The sequence below is a fragment of the Hylobates moloch genome, unplaced genomic scaffold, assembly GCF_009828535.3.
Source record: "Hylobates moloch isolate HMO894 unplaced genomic scaffold, HMol_V3 SCAFFOLD_5, whole genome shotgun sequence".
Taxonomy (NCBI): Eukaryota; Metazoa; Chordata; class Mammalia; order Primates; family Hylobatidae; genus Hylobates; species Hylobates moloch.
The window spans coordinates 130,334,690-130,355,899 of NW_026652280.1; the positions used below are offsets into that span (position 1 = coordinate 130,334,690).

The window sequence follows — 21,210 nt, forward strand, 5'->3', positions numbered from 1 at the left end:
TTTGCAAAATTTTAGATTGCCTATCTCTAAACAGGTTGCAGTCTGGTGATAATCTCAGTGTTGTATATATACATATTTTGGTTTTCTGTGTTAGGGAATGAATCCAGCTGTGTCTACATTGCCATTTTGGAACCATAAATCTCCTAATTTAGAATGCTTTCATCACCCCTAAAAGAAACCCCAAGCCCATTACTTGTCACTCCCATTCTCCTTTTCCCCCAGCTGTGACAACCATTAACCTTTCTGTTCCTATACATTTTTTCATTCTGGCCATTTTATATAAAAAGAATCATATAATATATGACTTTTTGTGACTGGCTTCTCTCACTTAACATAGTGTTTTCAAGGTTTTTTTTTTTAATGTTGTAACATGAATCATACTTATTTTTCATCTGGCACCTCAGTAGTTTCTCAGAAAGCGCAATCCCATAGTCTAACGTACAGTATTACATCCAAGTTTAAGAGCAGAGAGCAATTCAATGAAGGCAGGTAGTCAACTAAGAGAGAGATACAAGGCAGTCAATAAAATCTGAGAAACCACACGAAGTTTGTGTCTAAACCATAGAGAGATTAAAGCTGCTTAATTAAAAGCTTATTTTTTTTAACTGAAGATGTATTACATGTTCAGTATGAAAAATATAGAATATATAAGGAAGCAAAAAGAAGAACATTTAAAAGACCTGTAATCTTTTCTCTTGTAACTCATTTCACCTTTTTGTTTACAGTTTACGGTAGTCCTCCATTATCCACAATTTTGCTTTCTAAGGTTTCAGTTACCTCTGGTCAACTGTGGCTTGAAAATAGGTGAGTACAGTGAGAGAGAGAGAGAGGGAGAGAGAGAGGGAGAGAGAGAACCTTCACATAACTCTTATTACAGTATATTTTATTGTGCCTAATTTATAAATTAAACTTTATAATGTGTAGGTATGTATAGAAAAAAACATTGTGTATATATATATAGGATTTGCTACTATTTAAGGTTTTGGACATTCATTGGGGGTCTTGGAGCATATTCCTAGTGGATAAGGGGGGACAACTGTATTTTCTTCTACATGTGTACATGTATCTTTTTACAGTATATACACATTTATTATTTATAATGGCATTATGCTATACCCAATTTTAATTGTTTCCCTTTTTTTTTACTAATTATATCATAAAGTTCTTAATTTTATTCAGTATTATTTTGCCACCTAATTTTTACTAGTAAGATGGTACTATAAGAATGTGCCATATTTTTTGATAAATCTGCCATTTTATGGTACATATATAGTAGTGTGGTGAACATTCTCATTCCTTTATTTATAAAGACTTCAGTAATCTAGGTTTTCAGCTGAATTTCCTGGAAGTGGGTTCGTGCTATATAGTATGACAACTTTTAATTCTTTTAATCCATGTTGCCAGATTATATTCTAGAAAAACGTTGCTAATTAATGCTCCAAATAACAATTAATAAGAGGGCCTATTTTTATGCACCAATCCTAAATGTTATTATTAGAAAGTCTTTTCTAAGTTGGTTGATGAAAAACAGTATTTTACTGTAATTTTAAAGTTGCACTTATTCATTACTAGTGAGGATGAGTATTTTATATACATTTCTAGACAATTTGTTATTCTTGTGTGAATTGCCTGTTTGTGTTCCTCATAATAATTTTAATGTATGAAGATTATCGGAGCTTTGAGGGCGGAAAGACATCTCATTTTTGCTGGAGCCCGTTTTCATCAGTGTTGCACCCTGGATCTAGCCCATGCTGGGACCTAGAAGTATTTGTAGAGTGAATGAATGAATGATAATCCACTATTATATTTTTACTGGTTATTAATAGAAGGGAATCAAATTAATTTTACATACATTTATTTAGTGAGCAATGAATGCCATTTTCTCCACAAAAAAAGTTTTTCTCTGAAGAAAATTTAACTTCTTTTCCACAATAATACCATTTATAGCTTGAATGGATAAATACAAGATTGGACAGATTTGGCTATTTTCATGTTTTTTTTCTTTTTCCTCAGCAACTGTCAGATTTTTCTATTCTTGCTAGCTATTTTGGAATACTAAGATGCAAATAGGGATTTGTTATCTCATTTCATTATAGAAAATGAAAGCACCAAAATAAAACATTTCAAATACTCATCATTTCTGGAATATTCTACAAATTTGTGCTTTCTCTGGATTGCATTCCACAACTGAGACAATACTCAAACTTTTTTGAGCTTAATTGTACTTAAACTAACCTGCTTTTTTTTTTCCAGAATAATTTTGTTTTCAGCAGAACTTGTATTTTCACTGAATTTAGGGATACAAAAGTGACATATTATAGATGTAGAGTCTTTCCCACCATTGCACTTGCATATATATGAGTAGGTGTATGTATACACACAAACATACACATATTTCTTTAGGGCAAATTATTTTTCTTGTTAACTTTTCTCAAAAATCCTGTTACGAGAGAAAGTAGAGGCCACAATTTTTTGAGGCAGCTCCTGGTGTCATGCATACAAACATACTCTCTGATCTGCATTGTATGAAAAACCCTTGTTTAGCCTGCATCCCACTTTAGTTTCTGCTCCAACTCCGCTCCTTTTAAAAGAAAACTGATCTCCATTTATCACCCTTACTTCCCATTTTCTCCCCAAACTATTCCAAGTGGGCTTTGGTTTTGGCATTGCTACAGAAGCAGTTTTTCTAGATCTCCTACTTCTTCCTTTCCAGAGCAAGCGTAGAGCTAGTAACACTTTTCCAGTGTTCCACAACCTCTCCTGGGACTCTCTAGGGCTGGGAGCAGGCAGAATTAGCAGGCCACGTCACACTGGTCAGGCACATTTGAACCCACTCACCAAAAATTCATCACCAGCTTGGCCAACATGGTGAAACCCCGTCTCTACTAAAAATACAAAAATTATCTGGGCATGGTGGCACGTGCCTGTTATCCCAGCTACTCAGGAGGTGGAGGCAGGAGAATCGCTTGAAACCATCCGGGAGGCGGAGGTTGCAGTGAGCCGAGATCGCGCCACTGCAGTCCAGCCTGGGCAACAGAGCAAGACTCTGTTTCAAAAAAAAAACCCCAACAACCACAACAACAACAATAAAATCATGATGTAGACATAGCTGTGGACTCTTGATTTCCATAGTGGAATTTGAGAAAGTGCACCTGGTATTTAGTGAGCAGGGGCCAGGGATGCTAAACCATTTGCAATATACAGGACAGCTCCACCAAAATAATAGATGAAAAGGAGTTATCCTGCACTGTTATCAGTTACACCCTCCTTGAAAAACAATTATCTATAGAAAGAAACTAATTCCCTAAGAACAAAAGTTGAGATTGCAGAAATCAGAAGACTGGACAGAGCTAAAGGGGAAAAGCAGATATTACGACCAGGAAAGACAACTGGGAAAATAATATATACCCAAATCGAACTCTGCTTAACAAAGGAATTAGAAAAGGAGAAGATGCTTTGTTGTTATTAGATCAGAAACTGTGGCAGAGGTCCAAAGAAATCTTGGGTAGAAAGAGAGGGGAAGATATGAGAGAGCAGACTGAATTGTCTGTAGACTCTGCTGAGAAGCAGGATCCAAAAAAACTGTTGAGAGGTAGCTCTTAAAGCCGAATGTGAAAAATTCATAATATAGACAATTGGGAACCCGCTATCTTAAGGACTGAGACTGCTATTTTGAGTAGTTACAAAGATTCTGGACAGATTATAGAGAAGAGTAGGAAGATCAGTAGAAAATACTGGAAGAATTACAAGGGAAGTATCAATATGACAGTTTTGGGTGAACTTCAAGCTGGATAAATAAATGGAATAGACTTCTAAGGGAAGACATAGCAATAATGAGGCATATTATGGGGAACCAGGCAGGAATAGAAGAGAATGAGTCCAGTTTGATGGGGGACAATCACTTGAGTGGGGTTGTTCTACTCAGAGAGGAGAATGTGAACAAACTATTTGAACCCTGCACTCAGATTGGCTCTCTGAAATCTAAAGCTATAGCCATGACCAGAGTCTATGCAAAATAACAAATCCAGAATTAACCTGAAGCCATGTGTTGGGAGTAATTCTTATGAGATTATGGATATCTGCTTCATGAGTCCAAGAGCCTATTCCCTCCACAGCACCAACCTTGGCCTTGAATGATGAACAAAATAAATAGAATTTTAGGCAGCTTATCCACATTGTCTCCTATGCCTGGCACACATATTTAAAGCTATAAGCTCGCATACACTAAAGCTCCCAAAGAACTTAGCATCAGTTTATAATCCTGGACTGCAAGCCTGACTTCAAAACACAGAAGAACTAAAAAATAAGTTTAAAGCCCTAACATCTAGAAGGCCTGTATAAAACGAGGCTATTGTGGCCAACTTCTGTACTTTGAATTTGCCCCTCTCCCCACCTTCCTCTCCCCGGCACATAGGCTGGTGCCTGGAGTCCCTGTCTGTGTAACAGCTTCTTACCTCTGCATAGTGCTAGCATAAGCAGACGTGAAATGAACAAGGTCAAAATCCCAAATGACCTACAGTTTAAGGTCATTCACTCAGACCACAGCAGGTAAAAACCAAACTCACATGGCATAAAACAGATCACTGCCAGTCTCTAAGTTTAAAACCAAAACCAAATTATACCACAAAATCTTAAATTCTTCACATGGCCTAAGCTTTTTCATGGGCAATTTACTCCCCAAATTTTATTTATCTTTGCAATGCTCCTAACCGATGCACCAGACATCTAGTATATACACGTGGTCCCAGGTATATATTTCCCTGCTTTAGTTTCCTTGGGTATCTGGTTTTCATCTATTCTTTTAAACATGGCTCTTCTGATCTCCATCTCAGGAATTATTTTTGATTCTTGAAAAAAAGAGTTGAAACATTGGGCTATTTTGACAACTTACATAGGATCCTCAAATTCTGGAACCACCATTGTTACAGTACTTTTCTAAATAAAGCCATGAATAATTAAAGCCAAATATTAAGTATATAATTTGAAAGAAAATCATATAGAAAGAATACCTGTAATTCTATCATATGGAGATAATAGTCAATAACCATTTATTTTCTTTAGAGATGTATAGACACATTGTGTATATGTCTGTATGTATATACATATATTTTATAAAACTATAATAGTTGACAATAGCATGTATTGACATTTTCTAGTTTTAAAATAAGAATATATTATTATGGTGTAAAGTTTGTTAACAACTAGATGTTATTTATATGATATTTTCCCTTATTTGATATTTAGGTTGTTTCCCTTTTTAAAACAATTATTATAAACAACTCTTTAACATTATTTTCAATTCAAGGGGACAGTTAGTTCCACCTGTAGATATTTATTTTTCTACCCCTAAATTGTTAATTGTATTGTATTGAATAACCAATCCATCATCTATGCACTGATTTGAAATATCTTTATCATGTACTAAATTCATATTTGTGTCTCGAATTTTTATCAGATTAGTGTTGCAATAAATCCATAGTCACTGACTTCAGCCAAGTCCTTATTACTTATTTGTATATCTTCATGCTTGGCTTCCACTTTTATTCTCCTCAGGTATTAGTTTGGAACTTCACTACAGTCAATGCTTGCTTTTAATCTTTGTGCTAGTCCCTTAACTTCATCATCAATAAGATAAAAGCCACAAGTGTGATCTCTGCAACACCTTTGTGTTCATTTCCTAAGGCTGCTATAACCAAGTACCACAACCTTGGTGGCTATGACAACAGAAATTTATGCTATCACAGTTCTAGGGGTTAGAAGCTTGAAATCAAGATATGAGCAGGGCCATGCTCCTTCTAAAACTTGTAGAGGAGAATTCTGTCTTGCCTCTTCCTAGCTTCTGGAAGCTCTTGGCAATCCATGGTCATTCTTTAGCTTGCAAATGCAGTATTCCAATCTCTGCCTCAGTTGTAATGGCCATCATCCCTCATGTGTCTTCACATTGTCTTCCTTCTGTGTGTGTGTGTGTGTGTGTCCAAATTTCCCTCTTTTATAAAGATTGCAGTTGTATGGGATTAGGGCCCCACCATACTCCAGCATATCATCTTCACTAATTACATCTGAAACAGCCTCGTTTCTGAATAGGTCACATTCTGAGGGAGTGGGGTTAGGACTTGAATATATATTTTGGGGGAACACAATTCAACCCATAGAAATCTCTCTTCCAACCACACACTACCCACATCCGCTCTCATTTCACTCTCCTTCTCTTGTGTTGAAGGATGATGGCTTCTTTCTGTTCAGGTTAATTTCATGTTTTTGTTCTTTATTCCAACACCTTCTATGTGTTCGGAGACTTTGCTCTATCAACCAACCACTCTTTTTGGTATTTTAATCTTCTGCCTTTCCATTAAAAACTCCCCTGCATTCTGACAACACGTCGCTCTCATGTCCCTTTCTTACTCCTCTCCTATTCAAGATACCAAAGTTATCCCTTCCTTGAACTTGAACCCCTGTTTAGTCATAATTACATCTTTCTCTTATTCTTTATATACTAGGTCTCTTCACTTCTATCAAGGGCATTAACTGCTTAGGGTTTTCATAAAGAATTGCCATTGTTGTCCTTTGACATGAATCATTGCGTGTAGAGGACAATTAAAGAAAATCAAGACTGAGTTAAGATGTAAATATTGATTCATTTTGATTTGATTTTTCTATATGGTGAGACATAGAGTCTAGTTTTATTCTTCTGCGTATGGTTATCCAGTTTTCTCAGCATCATTTATAGAAGAGGCTACTCTCTCCTTATTGTATTTTCTTGGTATTTTCATCCAAAATGGGTTGGCTGTAAGTGTGTGGATTGATATTTGAGCTCTCTATTCTGTTCCATTGTTTTTATGCAGTACCGGCTGATTTGTTGTCAGGTAGTGTGATGCTTCCAGTTTTGTTCTTTTCGTTCAAGATTTCTTTGCCTATTTGGGGTCTTTTGTGGTTTCATATTAATTTTAGTACTTTTTTTTCTATTTCTGTGAGGAATGTTATTGGCATTTTCATAGGGATTGCACTGAATCTGTAAATCACTTTGGGTAGTATGGTCATTTTAACAATATTGATTCTTCCAACTCATGGGCATAGAATATATTTTTATTTAAAAATAGAGCTACTACTAGACAAAAAAAGCTATGAAGCTACTAGAACAAAACACTGGAGAAATGCTCCAGAACATTGATCTGGGCAAAGATATTTTGAGTAAGCCTCAAAAGCACACAAAATAAAATCAAAACTAGATAAATGGGATTACATAAAGCTCAAAAGCTTCTGCACAACAAAGAAAACAATCAAAAATTGAAGAGATAACCTACATAATGAGAGAAAATATTTGCAAACTATCCATTTGACAAGAAATTAATAACCAGAATATATAAGAAGCTCAAACAACTCAATAGTAAAAACCCAAATAATTGAATAAAAAATGCGCAAAAGATCTGAACAGACATTTCTCAAAAGAAGACATACAAATGGCTAACAGATATATGAAAAAATGGTCACCACCACTAATTATCAGAGAATTGCAAATCAAAACCACAATGAGATATCATCTCACTCCAGTTAGAATGGCTTTTATAAAAAAGACAGGGAATAGCAGATGCTGGTGAGAATGTAGACAAAGGGGAACCCTTGTACACCATTAGTGGGAATGTTAATTAGTACCTTCTTTTTTCAAAAAGACACCTGCACTTGTATGTTTCTTGCAGCACTATTCACAATAGCAAAGTCATGGAATCAACCCAAATGTCCATCAGTGGTAGACTGGATAAAGAAAATGTGGTATGTATACACCATGGAATATTACACAGCCCCCAAAATGAAATTATGTTCTTTGTAGCCACACAGATGCAGCTGGAGGCCATCATCTTTTAAAAACATAACTAGTGAGATGGCTGCTGATGCTGCGAAAGTGCTGCTGTGATTATCATCCTGATTACAACAGGAATATTTTGGTTGAGAACAGTAAGGGTTGAAACTCAACCACAATTGCCCCAATTATGAAATCCTACAGTCTGGAATGCATGTACAGGAAACTAATGAATATAGATGAAGAAGAATACAAAGAATCTGAATGAACTGTCCCTCCTGAAAGCTCCATAAAGCAGTCTGCACCAACAGACAATTGAACAAGGAGTAAAAAGCAAGAACCTCAGGATACTCAAACCAAAATCAACCACTCTTGCAAAATCAACACAAAACCAAGACAAGCATCTGAAGATATTTAGAAACAGTTTTACAGCATGGAACATCCACAAGTAGTGTATAAGCTTTACTGTCTTTTGGAATTCTATAGGAATGTCAACAGAAAAATCCTGATAGAAACAAGGTTCTATAGGAAAACTGCTAAGAAGAAGTGGCCAATTATTTTTTCTACCATGTTGAGTGAGGTTTTGCATTTCTCATTCCCAATGATCTAATTCTGCATCTTTTCTTTCTACTTCTTCCTGGTGTTTAAGAAGTTCAGCTTGGGCCAACGCATGTTTTTTTTGCAATCGGTGTATAAACTGGATGTTTCTCTGTTGGTTTCATTATTGCCGGTTGTGTATTGGGTACGTTAGGCATCCTCACACTGCCTGGTGGAGGCTTGAAGGGATTGTTGAGATCCAGTCCAAAAGAAAGGAAATCAATATATCAAAGAGATGTCTGCACCCCCATGTTTACTACAGCACTATTCACAATACCCAAAATATAGAATCAACCTAAGTGCCAATCAATGGATAAACGAATAAGTAAAATGTGGTATATAAACAATATTATCCAGCCATAAAAAGAATAAAATCCTGTTATTTGCAGCAACATGAATGGAAGTGGAGGGCATTATGTTAAGTGAAATACACCAAGCACAGAAAGACAAATATAGCATGTTCTCACTCATATGTGTGAGCTAGAAAGGTGGAGCTTATGAAGATAGATAGATTTCCAGAGGCCAGGAAGGGTGGCAAAGGAGGGAATAAAGAGAGATTATTAATGAGTACAATTATACAATTACTAATAGATAGAAGAAATAAGACCTGGTGTTTGATAGATCAGAAGGGTGACTATAGTTAACATTAGTCTATTAAACATTTCAAAATAGCTAGAAGAGAATAATTTGAATGCTGCTAGCATAAAGAAAAGCTAAACATTTAATGTGATGGATATCCTAATTACCCTGATTTGACTACATGAATGTATCAGATTATCACATGTACCCTGAAAATACGTATATCAATTATGTCCCAACAAAAAATAATTTTTAAAAATATGTAAATGTTGGATAGCTGGCTCAAATCCTTCCTGAGTATCCAGTTTTTTCCCCATGAACCTGACAGTGTTAGGTTAATATTCATGAATCAGGAGAATCATGAGGGTGTGCCTTGTATGCTTGGAATGTCCTTAAATTGTGGTAACAGAGAATTTTAGATACATTACGTTATAAATAATTGCTTTGTTACACTAACCTTAAGCTAACAGATTTGAGAACTGGATTAAGTTATCTTTCTATCCCCAGGACCTAGCAAAGTTTGGAACCTATTAGGTGACCAGTAAATATTTTTTGATGAACGGGATCATGAATAAGCAAATGATGTCTATTCTGAGATAGCTGGTGTTACAAGATGATTTGTCCATATAAAGATCTGTTTTACACACTGATTTCATTAATGCAGTACTTTAACCAGGAAACAGGCCATTCAAGGTAAAAGTTATATAAAACAAAAGAAAATGGAATTTTCCAAACAGATATTCTGTGAAGCATTGTTCATATACTATAGGAGGTAAAAATAAATTACTTTTAAAAAAAGTGCTTGTGTGTAAATAAGTTTGGGAAGGACTGAGCTTTTTTGCCCCTTATTTATTTAGGTCTTTCACATCTTTACTATTTTATTAATATTATTTTTAAATTGATAGATAAAATTGTGTATATTTATGGTGTACAATATACATATGTTATGGGATGACTAAATCTAGCTAGGAAGGTTTTTCTTTCAGTGCAGAAATTCTTAGAACTCACAAATTATTTAGATTTGCATTTGGCTGCATGTGACAGAAATCTGATTGCAAAGATATAAACAAGTAGGAGTTTATTTTTCTTATGTAGAAAAATAAATGCAGACACAGGCATCCAGAGTGGAATGTCAGTTCCAGGATGCCTCCAGTGTGCAGTCTCCTTTCTGAATTCTCCTGCAGCCTCCCTGGCATAGTGTGGGGCTTTCTTTCTCATGCTCATACGGTGGCTGCTGCACTTCTAGGCAGGAAATACTGGAAAGAGTCCAGGGTAGAAGGTGGAAAACAGGAAATATGTCCCTTTATTTCTGGAAAGAAATATATTTTTCTTAGTTGTCCACTTAGTTAACTTGTGCTTATGTCTCACTGCCAGGAAATAATAGGTCATGCAGCTATCACTAGCTGTAAGTGAGTCTGGAATAAGGAGTATTTTTAATTGACGCATTGCTGTCCTAAAGCAAATCAAGGATCTGTTGGTTAAGAAAGGAAGAGGGAATGGGTATTGGTCTGGCAACCAACAGTGTATAAAACTAAGGTGAATTGTGACTTCCCAAAAGCGGGAATATAGTCACATGTGTTATTTCTTCACCCTGTTTTTCAAGATTTCCTTTGAGAAGGCTTTACAGGCATTCTGGCAAGAATATAATTGACATCATGACCGGAAGGTGGCCTGTCACTGAATTTAACATTCCCAGCATATAATTCTGTCCTCTCTTAGGTAAATAATCAGAGACATTAGCTTTTTTCAGACTGCATTTCTGAAGAATATGGGCCTTACATTTCTTAGGTTACAATACTCTAGGAAGGTGTAGGTCAACTGATAAGGATGCTGCCATATCAGGGAATGATCTCAAGCAGGAACACATAAGGATCTATTTAAAGCAAACAAACAAACAAACAAACCCTAAGTAGAGCTAATCCCTGCTCTGTCTGGCTTCTTAATTCTCACAGTGAACGAAGTAAACTGGAAAAAGTATCCACCAAGATAGTTTTTGTCTAACTGAGGTGGGATTAATGGTAGCAATGGTCTTGATTTGTTTACTTCTTCCATTAAAGACACTGAGTCTATACTAGCCTTGGCATAAATCATGTGTGGAACCAACAGTGTGCCAATTCTGAGCCCAGGTCTTTAGAGGCCCTGTGTGTTTCTTCTTGTTGCCTCTTGCTGCTCTCTCTTTGCCATGAGAATAAGGCTGGATGAGCCTGCTGGTGAGCAGTCATGTGGAATAGAGCAAGATGGCACAGGCTTGTGAGCAAGTTCATCCAGGGTTGACTGTTTAATTGCCCTACAGCTGGCAACAGACACATAACGAAGTCTTGATGAGCTCAGCTTCGATCAACAAAATGCTTAGTCAACCTAAAGACTTGTGAGTAAGAAGAGTTTATTGCCATATGCCGGGGAGTTTTGTGTTTTCTGTCATGGTTGTTACATGGCATTACTGTGGTAACAGATAACTGATACACTAACCCAGTTGAGAAGGGGTGTTGAACAAGTTGTGAATAAATTGGAGTGTCTGGAATACCATTACTTTCCTAAAAGCCCCTGCTATTGTGTCTCTTCTCTGCGTTTCTTGCCTCAACTTGTTTTGAAAATTGCATCCTGACTTGTATATGAATCTCCTGAATACTCTTTGCTCTTTATTTAGTATTATCTTTACCACATCTCTTGAATGTTGTAGGTAACATTAGTCTTTTAAAAATAATTTTTATTTTCAAAAATAAATATTTTAAAATCATATAATAGGCACTTCTGTCCTACTACACAGAATGAGTAGTTCTTAACATTTTGTTATATTTGCTTCAAGTCTCCTGTTTTATGATAGCATACTCCTACATGTAAAGTTGTGACCCTCTGATATCCCAATTCCCTAATCTCATAACCCTTCTCATTCCTGGAGTCAGCCATTTGACAGATGTAGTGTAAATCCTGCCAATGCTTTATAAAAATATGTTAACATACTATGTTTATAAATAATTATTTTAAAATGTAGGTTTTATTATTATTTGGGTATGGTGAGGCCAACAGATCAGGACCCAATTGCCATTGAAAAGATAGTTTATTACAGTTCCCAAGGGGACGGCTATACGTCACCATGCAGGGGCCACAAGGGGAAGCACCAAGTCAGTCAGAAGTCAGAGAGAGCTAGGGGAAAACCCGGGCAAAGTCTTTATTGTGGGTTCTGCAGAAAGAAACAGGTGAGGCAGGGTGAATAGGTTTAACATTGACTAATTTGAATAATTTCAGCTGGCTCAAGGGTATAGGGGTTGTCTGGAGGCCCTGGGGTGATTAGGGCAGGGGAATAGTGGCTCTGAGTGAAAGAGCCCTACGGGGGCCATATAAAGGAGGTGATGGTGGGGCGTCTGGGCTCCGGATTGGTTGGTTTGCATATGAAAAGTACACTCACAGGAAAGTCTTTTACTGTCTCTAGCAACTAGCTAGCCTTGGGAGGGCCAGTTTCTTCAGGGTCAGCAAAGCCCCCACCGTGTCACAGCATCAGAAATACCTTATTTATAGATATGCAATGTTGTAGTAATCCTGTTTTTTCATTTTCTATATTTCTGATGCCAAAGTGCTGATCTATTAAATCAGAATCTTTAGGTAGGGGGCTCATGAATCTTCACATTTAGTAAGTTTACTGAGTGATTCTTATGGACATAAAAGTTGAAGAATTGCTTATGCAACAGTGCTGGAAAAAAAAACCCTTTCTTGTGTATTTTTCACATTTGTTACACAGATGAGTAAAACAGTAAAACGGATGTACTTAGGTGGAAATAAAGAAAATACTTTATCTGTTCATTTATTTACTCACTTTTTTGTTCAAATGTTTATTTACTATTTATAGATGACAAAGGATAAAGTATAAAATGTAAAATGTAAAAATGCATGCCGGGCGTGGTGGCTCACACCTGTAATCCCAGCACTTTGGGAGGCCGAGGCGGGTCGATCACGAGGTCAGGAGATTGAGACCATCCTGGCTAACACGGTGAAACCTCGTCTCCACTAAAAATACAAAAAATTAGCCGGGCGTGGTGGCGGGCGCCTGTAGTCCCAGCTACTCAGGAGGCTGAGGCAGGAGAATGGCGTGAACCCTGGAGGCAGAGTTTGCAGTGAGCCAAGATGGCGCCACTGCACTCCAGCCCGGGTGACAGAGCAAGACTCCTTCTCAAAAAAGAAAAAAATGCCAAAAACACAACTTGAAGAATTCATGGAATCTATTTTCAAAGACAGGATATGTTTCTCAAGTATTATTTATGCCTGTCAGATGATGACTCAATGCTCCCTGCAATCAGGAAACAGAGGAACATTGCGCTGGAAGAACTGCCCACAGGCATCCCCACCCCCACGCTTTTTGCAGATTTCTTTTAAACAATCCCACACTAAAACAAAACTAACTTATCCTTAAACCGGTTTAGGATGGGAAATTCTGTAGCCTCCTTCAAACATTAGTTCTAGTGCGAATAATACCACTTCCTTCAATACAAGTTCCTGAGTTAAAACAGATACAGATTCTTTATCATGGAAAATGCAAGGAAGTGGGAGGTGGGGGTCCTGTACAGCCCATCCTGCCCTGAGAAATATGAGAACTATTAAGAGGCTGATCAAGCTGGTTCACCTTGTTTTTTCTTTGGTCTCCTTCAGTGGTATGTCCACATCAGTATCATGATGTTTTATTTGGTTCCCCATAACTCCCAATCTCTGCTAAGGAAATGTTCTCGAAAACTCATTCACATCAATGGCAAATGATAGATAAATGCACAATATCTCACACTGTAGAACTGAAGTGTGGTACTTCAGATACTGTTAGTGGCAGTGAATCTGCACAGGTCTGCAATCACCTCAATTCTTGCCTCCTCAGAAGAAAGAATTTGACCGAGGGCCATCAGACAGAATGAGAGATGGAGGCAAGTTTTAGAGCAGAAGTGAAGGTTTATTAAAAAGCTTTAGAACAGGAATGTGTGAAAGGAAAATAAATCTTGGGGCCCCCCAAATCACTAAGCTAAAGGGAAAAGTCAAGCTGGGAACTGCTTAGGGCCAACCTGCCTCCCATTCTATTCAAAGTCACCCCTCTACTCACTGAGATAAATGCATATCTGATTGCCTCCTTTGGAAAGGCTAATCAGAAACTCAAAAGAATGCAACAATTTTATCTACCTATGACCTGGAAGCCCCCTCCCGCTTCAAGTAGTCCCGCCTTTGCGTTGAGTTGTCCCGCCTTTTCTGGATAGAACCAATATTCATCTTATGTATGTGGATTGATGTCTCATGTCTCCCTAAAATGTATAAAAACCAAACAGTGCTCTGACCCCATTGGGCACATGTCATTAGGACCTCCTGAGGCTGTGTAATGGGTGCACACCCTCAACCTTGGCAAAATAAACTTTCTAAATTGACTGAGACCTGTCTCAGATACTTGGGGGTTCATAAATGAAAGGAAGTAAAGTGCACTTGGAAGAGGGCCAAGCAGGCAACTTGAAAGCTCAAGTGTACAGGTTGACTTTCCCTTAGGGTTTGGCATGCTTCCGGGGTCTTGTGTTACTTCTCCCGATTCTTCCCTTGGGATGGGCTGTCCTCATGCACAGTGGCCTGCTAGTGCTTGTTGCGGGGGCATATGCACAGGCATTTACTGGAGTTGTATGCATGTTCTCTTGAGGTTTTTTTTTTCCTCTTACCAGTCAAGTGTTCCTGTAAGGTTACATATGTCAGTTAAACTCTACCATTTTGCCTTAGTGCACATGCTTGAGCCCACTCACCCAGCTCCTGAGATCTTATTGGAAAGCTGATCAATGTTTCAGGTTTTTCTTTTTTCTTTTTCTTTTCTTCTCTTTTTTTTTTTTTTTTTTGAGATGGAGTTTCGCTCTTGTTGCACAGGCTACAGAGCAACGGCACAATCTTGGCTCACTGGAACCTCCACCTCCTGGGTTCAAGCGATTCTCCTGCCTCAGCCTCCCAAGTAGCTGGGATTACAGGCGTGCACCACCACCACCGGCTAATTTTGTATTTTTAGTAGAGATGGTGTTTCACCATGTTGGCCGGGCTGGTCTCAAACTCCTGACCTCAGGTGATCCACCTGCCTCAGTCTCCCAAAGTGCTGGGATTACAGGCGTAAGCCACCATGCCTGGCCTCAGGTTTTTCTATTGAGGGACTGCTTTTCCCTGGCACTGGCTGAGACTAATTCTTATTTTAGAGAGACAGTTTAACAACTGCCTGACCATCACCTGATGGTGATTGACATTCCTGGTGCAGGGCAGGTGGGCCCTCTCCTGCCCTGCTCATGTTTGATTAGCAAACTACTGTGACAATATCAGAGCCACGTAAGATAGGTACTTTGGTGGATCCTCTCCTATGTTTCTGAAATTAGTTGCAAAAAAGCATTTTGTTATTCTGCTTTCTCATTAGACAGCCTTGGAGACTGTATGATATAAACTCTCAAAAGGGCCGATAGTTAAGAGCAGTCACAAAAAATGACTCTGTATTAGAGAATAGACATCACATCTGTTAGGTTTGCAAGATAGAGGACTTAGAGATCAAGAGAAATTTTACTCTCAGAGAATAACTGAGCATGCTAAAAGTTGGGAGGGGCCTTAATATACAATCATGCAAAGAAATTATCTGAGAAATGCATTGTTAGACAATTTCATCATGAACATCATAGAGCGTACTAACACAAACCTAGATTGTATAGACTGCTTCTTACTGAGGCTGTATAACATATAGCCTATTGCTATTATGCTACAAGCCTGTATAGCACGTTACTGTACTGAATACTGTAGGCAATTGTAACACAATGGTAGGTATTTGTGTGCCTAAACACATATAAACACAGAAAAGGTCCAGTTAAAAGATGCTATATTGGCCAAGCATGGTGGCCCACACCTGCTATCCCAGAACTTTGGGAAGCCAAGGTGGGAAGATAGCTTGAGGCCAGGAGTTTGAAGCCAGCCTGGACAACATTGTGGGACTGTGTCTCTACAAAACATAATTAAAAAAAAAAAAAACACTTAGCTGGGCATGGTGGCATATACCTGTAGTCTTAGCTACTTGGAAGGATAATTGTGTCACTGCACTCCAGCTTGGGCAACAGAGATAGACTCTGTCTAAACAAAAACAAATGAAACAAACAACTAAAAGGCAATATGAAAAACAAAATATGATACATCTATATGGGGCATTTACCATGAATGGAGTTTGTGGGACTGGAAGTTGCTCTGGGTGAATCAGTGAGTGAGTGGTGAGTGAATGTGAAAGCCTAGGGCATTGCTAAACACTACTGTGGGCTTTATAAACACTGTACACTTAGGCGACACTAAATTTACAAAATTCTTTTTTAATAATACATGAACCTTTGCTTACTGTAACTTTTAAACTTTATCAACTTTTACTTTTTTAAAAACATTTTGACTCTGGTAATAACACTTAGTTTAAAACACAAACACATTATACAGCTGTACAAAAATATTTTCTGGCTTGGCAAGGTACCTCATGCCTGTAATCCCAGCACTTTGGGAGGCTGAGGTGAGCGGATCACTGGAGGCCAGGAGTTCCATACCAGCCTGGCAAACATAATGAAAGCCTGTCTTTATTAAAAATACAAAAAATTAGCTGGGCATGGTGGCACACGCCTGTAATCCCAGCTACTCGGGAGGCTGAGGCATGAGAATCACTTGAACCCGGGAGGTGGAGGTTGCAGTGAGCTGAGATTGCACCACTGCACTCTAGCCTGGGCAACAGAACCAGACTCTGTCTCACAAAAAAGGAAAAATTTCTTTATATCCTTATTTTTTAAGCTTTTTTTCTATTTTCAAAGGTTTTTTTGTTTACTTTTTTTGTTGTTGTTAAAAACTAAAACACAAGTACACACATCAACCTAGGAGTACACAGGGTCAGGATCATGACTATCACTATCTTTCGCCTCCATGTCTTATTCCACTGGAAGATCTTCAGGGGCAATAACATGCATGGAGCTGTCATCCCTTATTAAAAAAAGCCCTCTTCTGGAACAACTACTGAAGGACCTGCCTGAGGCTCTTTTACCGTTATCTTTTTAAAAAATAAGTAGTAGGAGTACACGCTAAAATAACGATGAAAAGTATAGTACAGTAAACACATAAACCAGTAACACAGTTGCTTATCATCATTATCAAGTATTATGTACTAACCTATATTTTTGGCTGGCAGCACAGTACATTTCTTTACACCAGCATCACCATGATGATAGAAATTTTTCAGCTCCATTATAATCTTACGGGATTACTATCATAAAAGTGGTCTGTTGTTGACCGAAATGTCATTATGGGGTGCATGACTGAACTGGCCTCATTATATAGATGAGAAAGCTGGGTTCCAGGGAGGTAAAGTGATGCGTGCTAAGTCACATAGATGACTAGGGACTATCTGTAATGTAGAAATCAGATACGGCAGCCTCTACATTACTTTGGTAACATAATTATCATGGGCTTACTAATAACCCAGAGCAAGTAAAGAGCATGCTAAATACCTTCTTGTTTCATAATCATGGCAAGAGCTCTGCAGTACAAATGCAAGATAATGTCCTCTGAGTCCAGTCCTTTGTGGGAAGAGGCAGAGTATAAATAAATAAGCAAGTAAGCAAGTAACCTCCAACTTACACTCCCAACAATGAAGAGTTTTAATTTTTTTTTTAATGAGTGCATCCGTAGGGGTATGTATGTATATTAACTTATATTGTGTACTGACTAGAAAATGATCCACGATCTCTCAGAAGACCCATTCCCTTGATTAGTGGTAAGTTAGGTTAGTTAATTAAGGTTACTTTAATACTAATTAGTCAGGGCTTTAATTATGCTTTCAGAACAGGAACACAGGACTCATATGGTTCTTAGTGACCCAGTTAACTAAAGTGATAGGATTTTTGTCTTTCATCTAATAATGATTCGTGATAAGGAACAGACGGAGAAAAGCTGATTCTAATGGGATTATAGAAGAATTCTTTAACCAGAGTCAACCAGAGAGCAACAGAAGGTCTGAGATAAAAAAGCATCCTCTGTAGCTTCTGGAATAGCTCTGCAGGGAGAACAGCCAAGGGGCTGAAGCATGGCTGACTTTGTCATGAAGAGCTCCCCAAAATTGGCCCCAGACTAGGAAGTCAATGGATTGTAGAGTATAAGCAATAAACGACGGCCTTAATTGCGGAAGGGGTGTCACGACAAACAAAAAACTAAGTGGAAAAAGCCTTTTTCCAATCATGGTAGTGGGCTTCACTTACTGAGTGCCCTTTGTATGCCAGACCATAAGACTTGCTGGAATTATGGAAATGAGTGTGTCAGGATTCCACTTCTCAAGGCAGAGATAGTCTGTGGGATGGACAGATTTGCAGACAGATAAACTATGCTGCAACATGCTAAATGTGCTATTGGCAAATCTGTCCCTCCCACCTAAACTGTAAACAGACTGGAATGCATCCAATTTTCCATCAAATTCAGCATGAAAATGTGGTTAACTTCTTGCCAGTCCCAGTGCTGTCTTTTGGTAGCTGTAGCCTCTTGTATTCTGGGATAACGTAGTGAGAACAATGTCCTCTAACTTGTTTAAGAAGACTTTTTGAATTCGCTGTCCTTTAGAAATGGGAATAAGCAATGTGACAACTCAAGACTGACTCGAAGAACTAAATTTGCAGCAAGTCATTGGATCTGTATGTGTTTGTGGTTTTAATGGATTATATCTATCTTCCATATTTGCAGAATACTTTGCAATCCCCATCCAGTAAAGCCATTTCCCTCTACCATAGAAATGGTAGCAGGATGATCTATAAAAATATTAATTTGTACTGTAACCTTCTTTCTTTTGCATGTAATTTCCTTCCTATATACCAAGTCTTTGTGATTCCCTGTCTGGGGGTCTTTTGCACTGTGGGCCAAAAAAAAACCAAACTAGTTTTGTTTCTAAAAGCCCAACCCCAATATTGTACTGGATCTTCGCTGGAAGGAGCCATAATGCAGGCGAAGTTAAGGCCAAAGCTTGGAGGTTGAAACATCATTATGAAGAGGGGTGGGGGCAAAGGGGAGGCCAGCCCTGGGCTTTACAGTTTCTAAAAGAATTGCACATTTTATCTGCTTGGGGTGGCTGTGGAATCTCTGATGAGACCTGTGATGCAAGTGGAAATTTTGGATACTTTGATCTTGACAAAGACATATTGGAGTCCCCATTCTTAAAGAGCACCTGCTGGCTTGAACAGTGAGCATACAGGCAATGAACTTCATGAACAGGAAGCCAGAAGGCCCTTCCCAGGCACTGGGCTTGGCTCTGCGGATCTCAGAGTCTGTGTAGCAGATCTTAGAGTCTGTGTAGCAAACTCAGTGATAACAAAGATTGAATTTCTTGCCAGCTTTTTGGAATAGGAACTCAAAACACATAGAATTTGTTTTAGGAAATTATAAGTAAAGTTGACATTAATCCTGTGTTGTGGCTTGCAAATTCTTACACATTACCCCACTCATATTCCATAATAAGCAAATGCATTCTTTGCTCCTGAATCAGGGACATATGTTCTCAGCAGTCTCATTTCTGTGTTCTTAGGACCCTTGATACCTAGTGCACAAAGCTCCACTCCATTACCACTGGAAGACCCCCCTTTAGAATCTACTTATCTGGCTAGAAAGAAGCTTAGACTAGTATTAGTTATAATGTGAACTCATTTCATACGTACTCAGAACATTCATGAATTCAATTCTACCTGCTAGTATTCTTTGGTACAACCACAGCTTTTATCTGGTACTCGACCACAGAAGTAGTTTGTATTAATGCTGGAGCAAAATCAGTCTTCTTTGGACTTCTTGAGAAATTTGTATCTGTATAGGGTTGATATACAAAGGATTCTGCTTTAGATGGACAATTTGGAAGATTTTCAAGGATAATTTTTGATTACTAAAACTTTGCCTTACCTTTTTTTTATTCTAGAAACTAGGTTGGTATAAAAGTAATTGCAGTTTTTGCCATTACTTTTAATTGCTTATTGTCCAATTCCACATTGAAAGTAATGGCAAAAACTGCAATTAGTTTTGCAGCAACCTAATAGCTCACTAATACGATACTTCGTCATTTTACATATATCTTTCTCAAATCACACAAATATTACTCATTAAATAAATAAATTCTAGTTTTTTCAACTCTATCCTGATGATATTACCGTAATCAAAAAAGGAGATGCCACAGAAGTCTGAAAGCGAAAGGGAATGCAGATGACAGCAGCATCTTCAAGGAAAGGCATGGAGGATATTCAGGAGCTATAAAATCACAGGTTAGAGAAGTTATAGGAAGAAAAAAGATAAGTGCAGATTTGACAAGTTTTTTTCTGGCTTTAGATCTCTGTTATTTAAGCTCGGTGCCTCATACAGTTCACGCCATTCTTGATAAGCATCCCCTTAAGTCTCTCTAAAAATCATTAATATTATCTTGCAAATAACACTCCGTGAGGTTGTGAAACCTTAGTTTGCTTCTCCAGGTCTCCCTCACTTATTTCTGGGACTGTTTCCATTACTGATATTCTGATGGCTTCTGAACTTAACTCTTCAGCCATGACTTCTCTCCCGACCTCCAGACTGTTTTTTAATCCAATTGCCTACCTGACATCTCCTCTGAATTTCTAAAAGGTCACAAAATAAATAGCCCTCTCCCTGAACCTATTCCCAGTTCTCTCCCCTTTTCAATAATTAGCCATTTCTCTAAGAGTTGCTTCAGCTAGAGACCATGCAGTGTTTTGTTTGTTCATTTGTTTTTTGTTTGTTTCTGTTTTGTTTTATTTTTTCTTTTGAGATGGAGTCTGTCATCCAAGCTGGAGTGCAATGGCACGATCTCGGCTCACTGCAACCTCCGCCTCCCAGGTTCAAGTGATTCTCCTGCCTCAACCTCCCGAGTAGCTGGGATTACAGGTGCCAGCCACCATACCTGGCTAATTTTTGTATTTTTGGTAGAGATGGGGTTTCACTATGTTAGCCAGGCTGATCTTAAACTCCTGATCTCAAGTGATCTGCCCACTTCAGCCTCCCAAAGTGCTGGGATTACAGGCGTGAGCCATTGTGCCCAGCCCCATGCAGTGTTTTAAATTCTGTTCTTTTCTCCAACCCAACATCCAACATGTCAGCAAATCCTGTCTACTGTTATTTGCAAAGTATGTCCCAAGTCAACTAAGTATTTTTCTGTTTCCATTGCTGCTATTTTCGTCTCAGCACCCACCATCATTTTCCTGAAATGCTGCCATAGT

General features: G+C 38.2%; 1 pseudogene; it reads right to left on the bottom strand.

Moving 5' to 3' along the window:
• Nucleotides 1–1,697: 1,697 nt before the first annotated feature.
• LOC116467963 (secretory carrier-associated membrane protein 1-like) lies at nt 1,698–20,217 on the bottom strand (annotated as a pseudogene).
• Nucleotides 20,218–21,210: the final 993 nt, after the last annotated feature.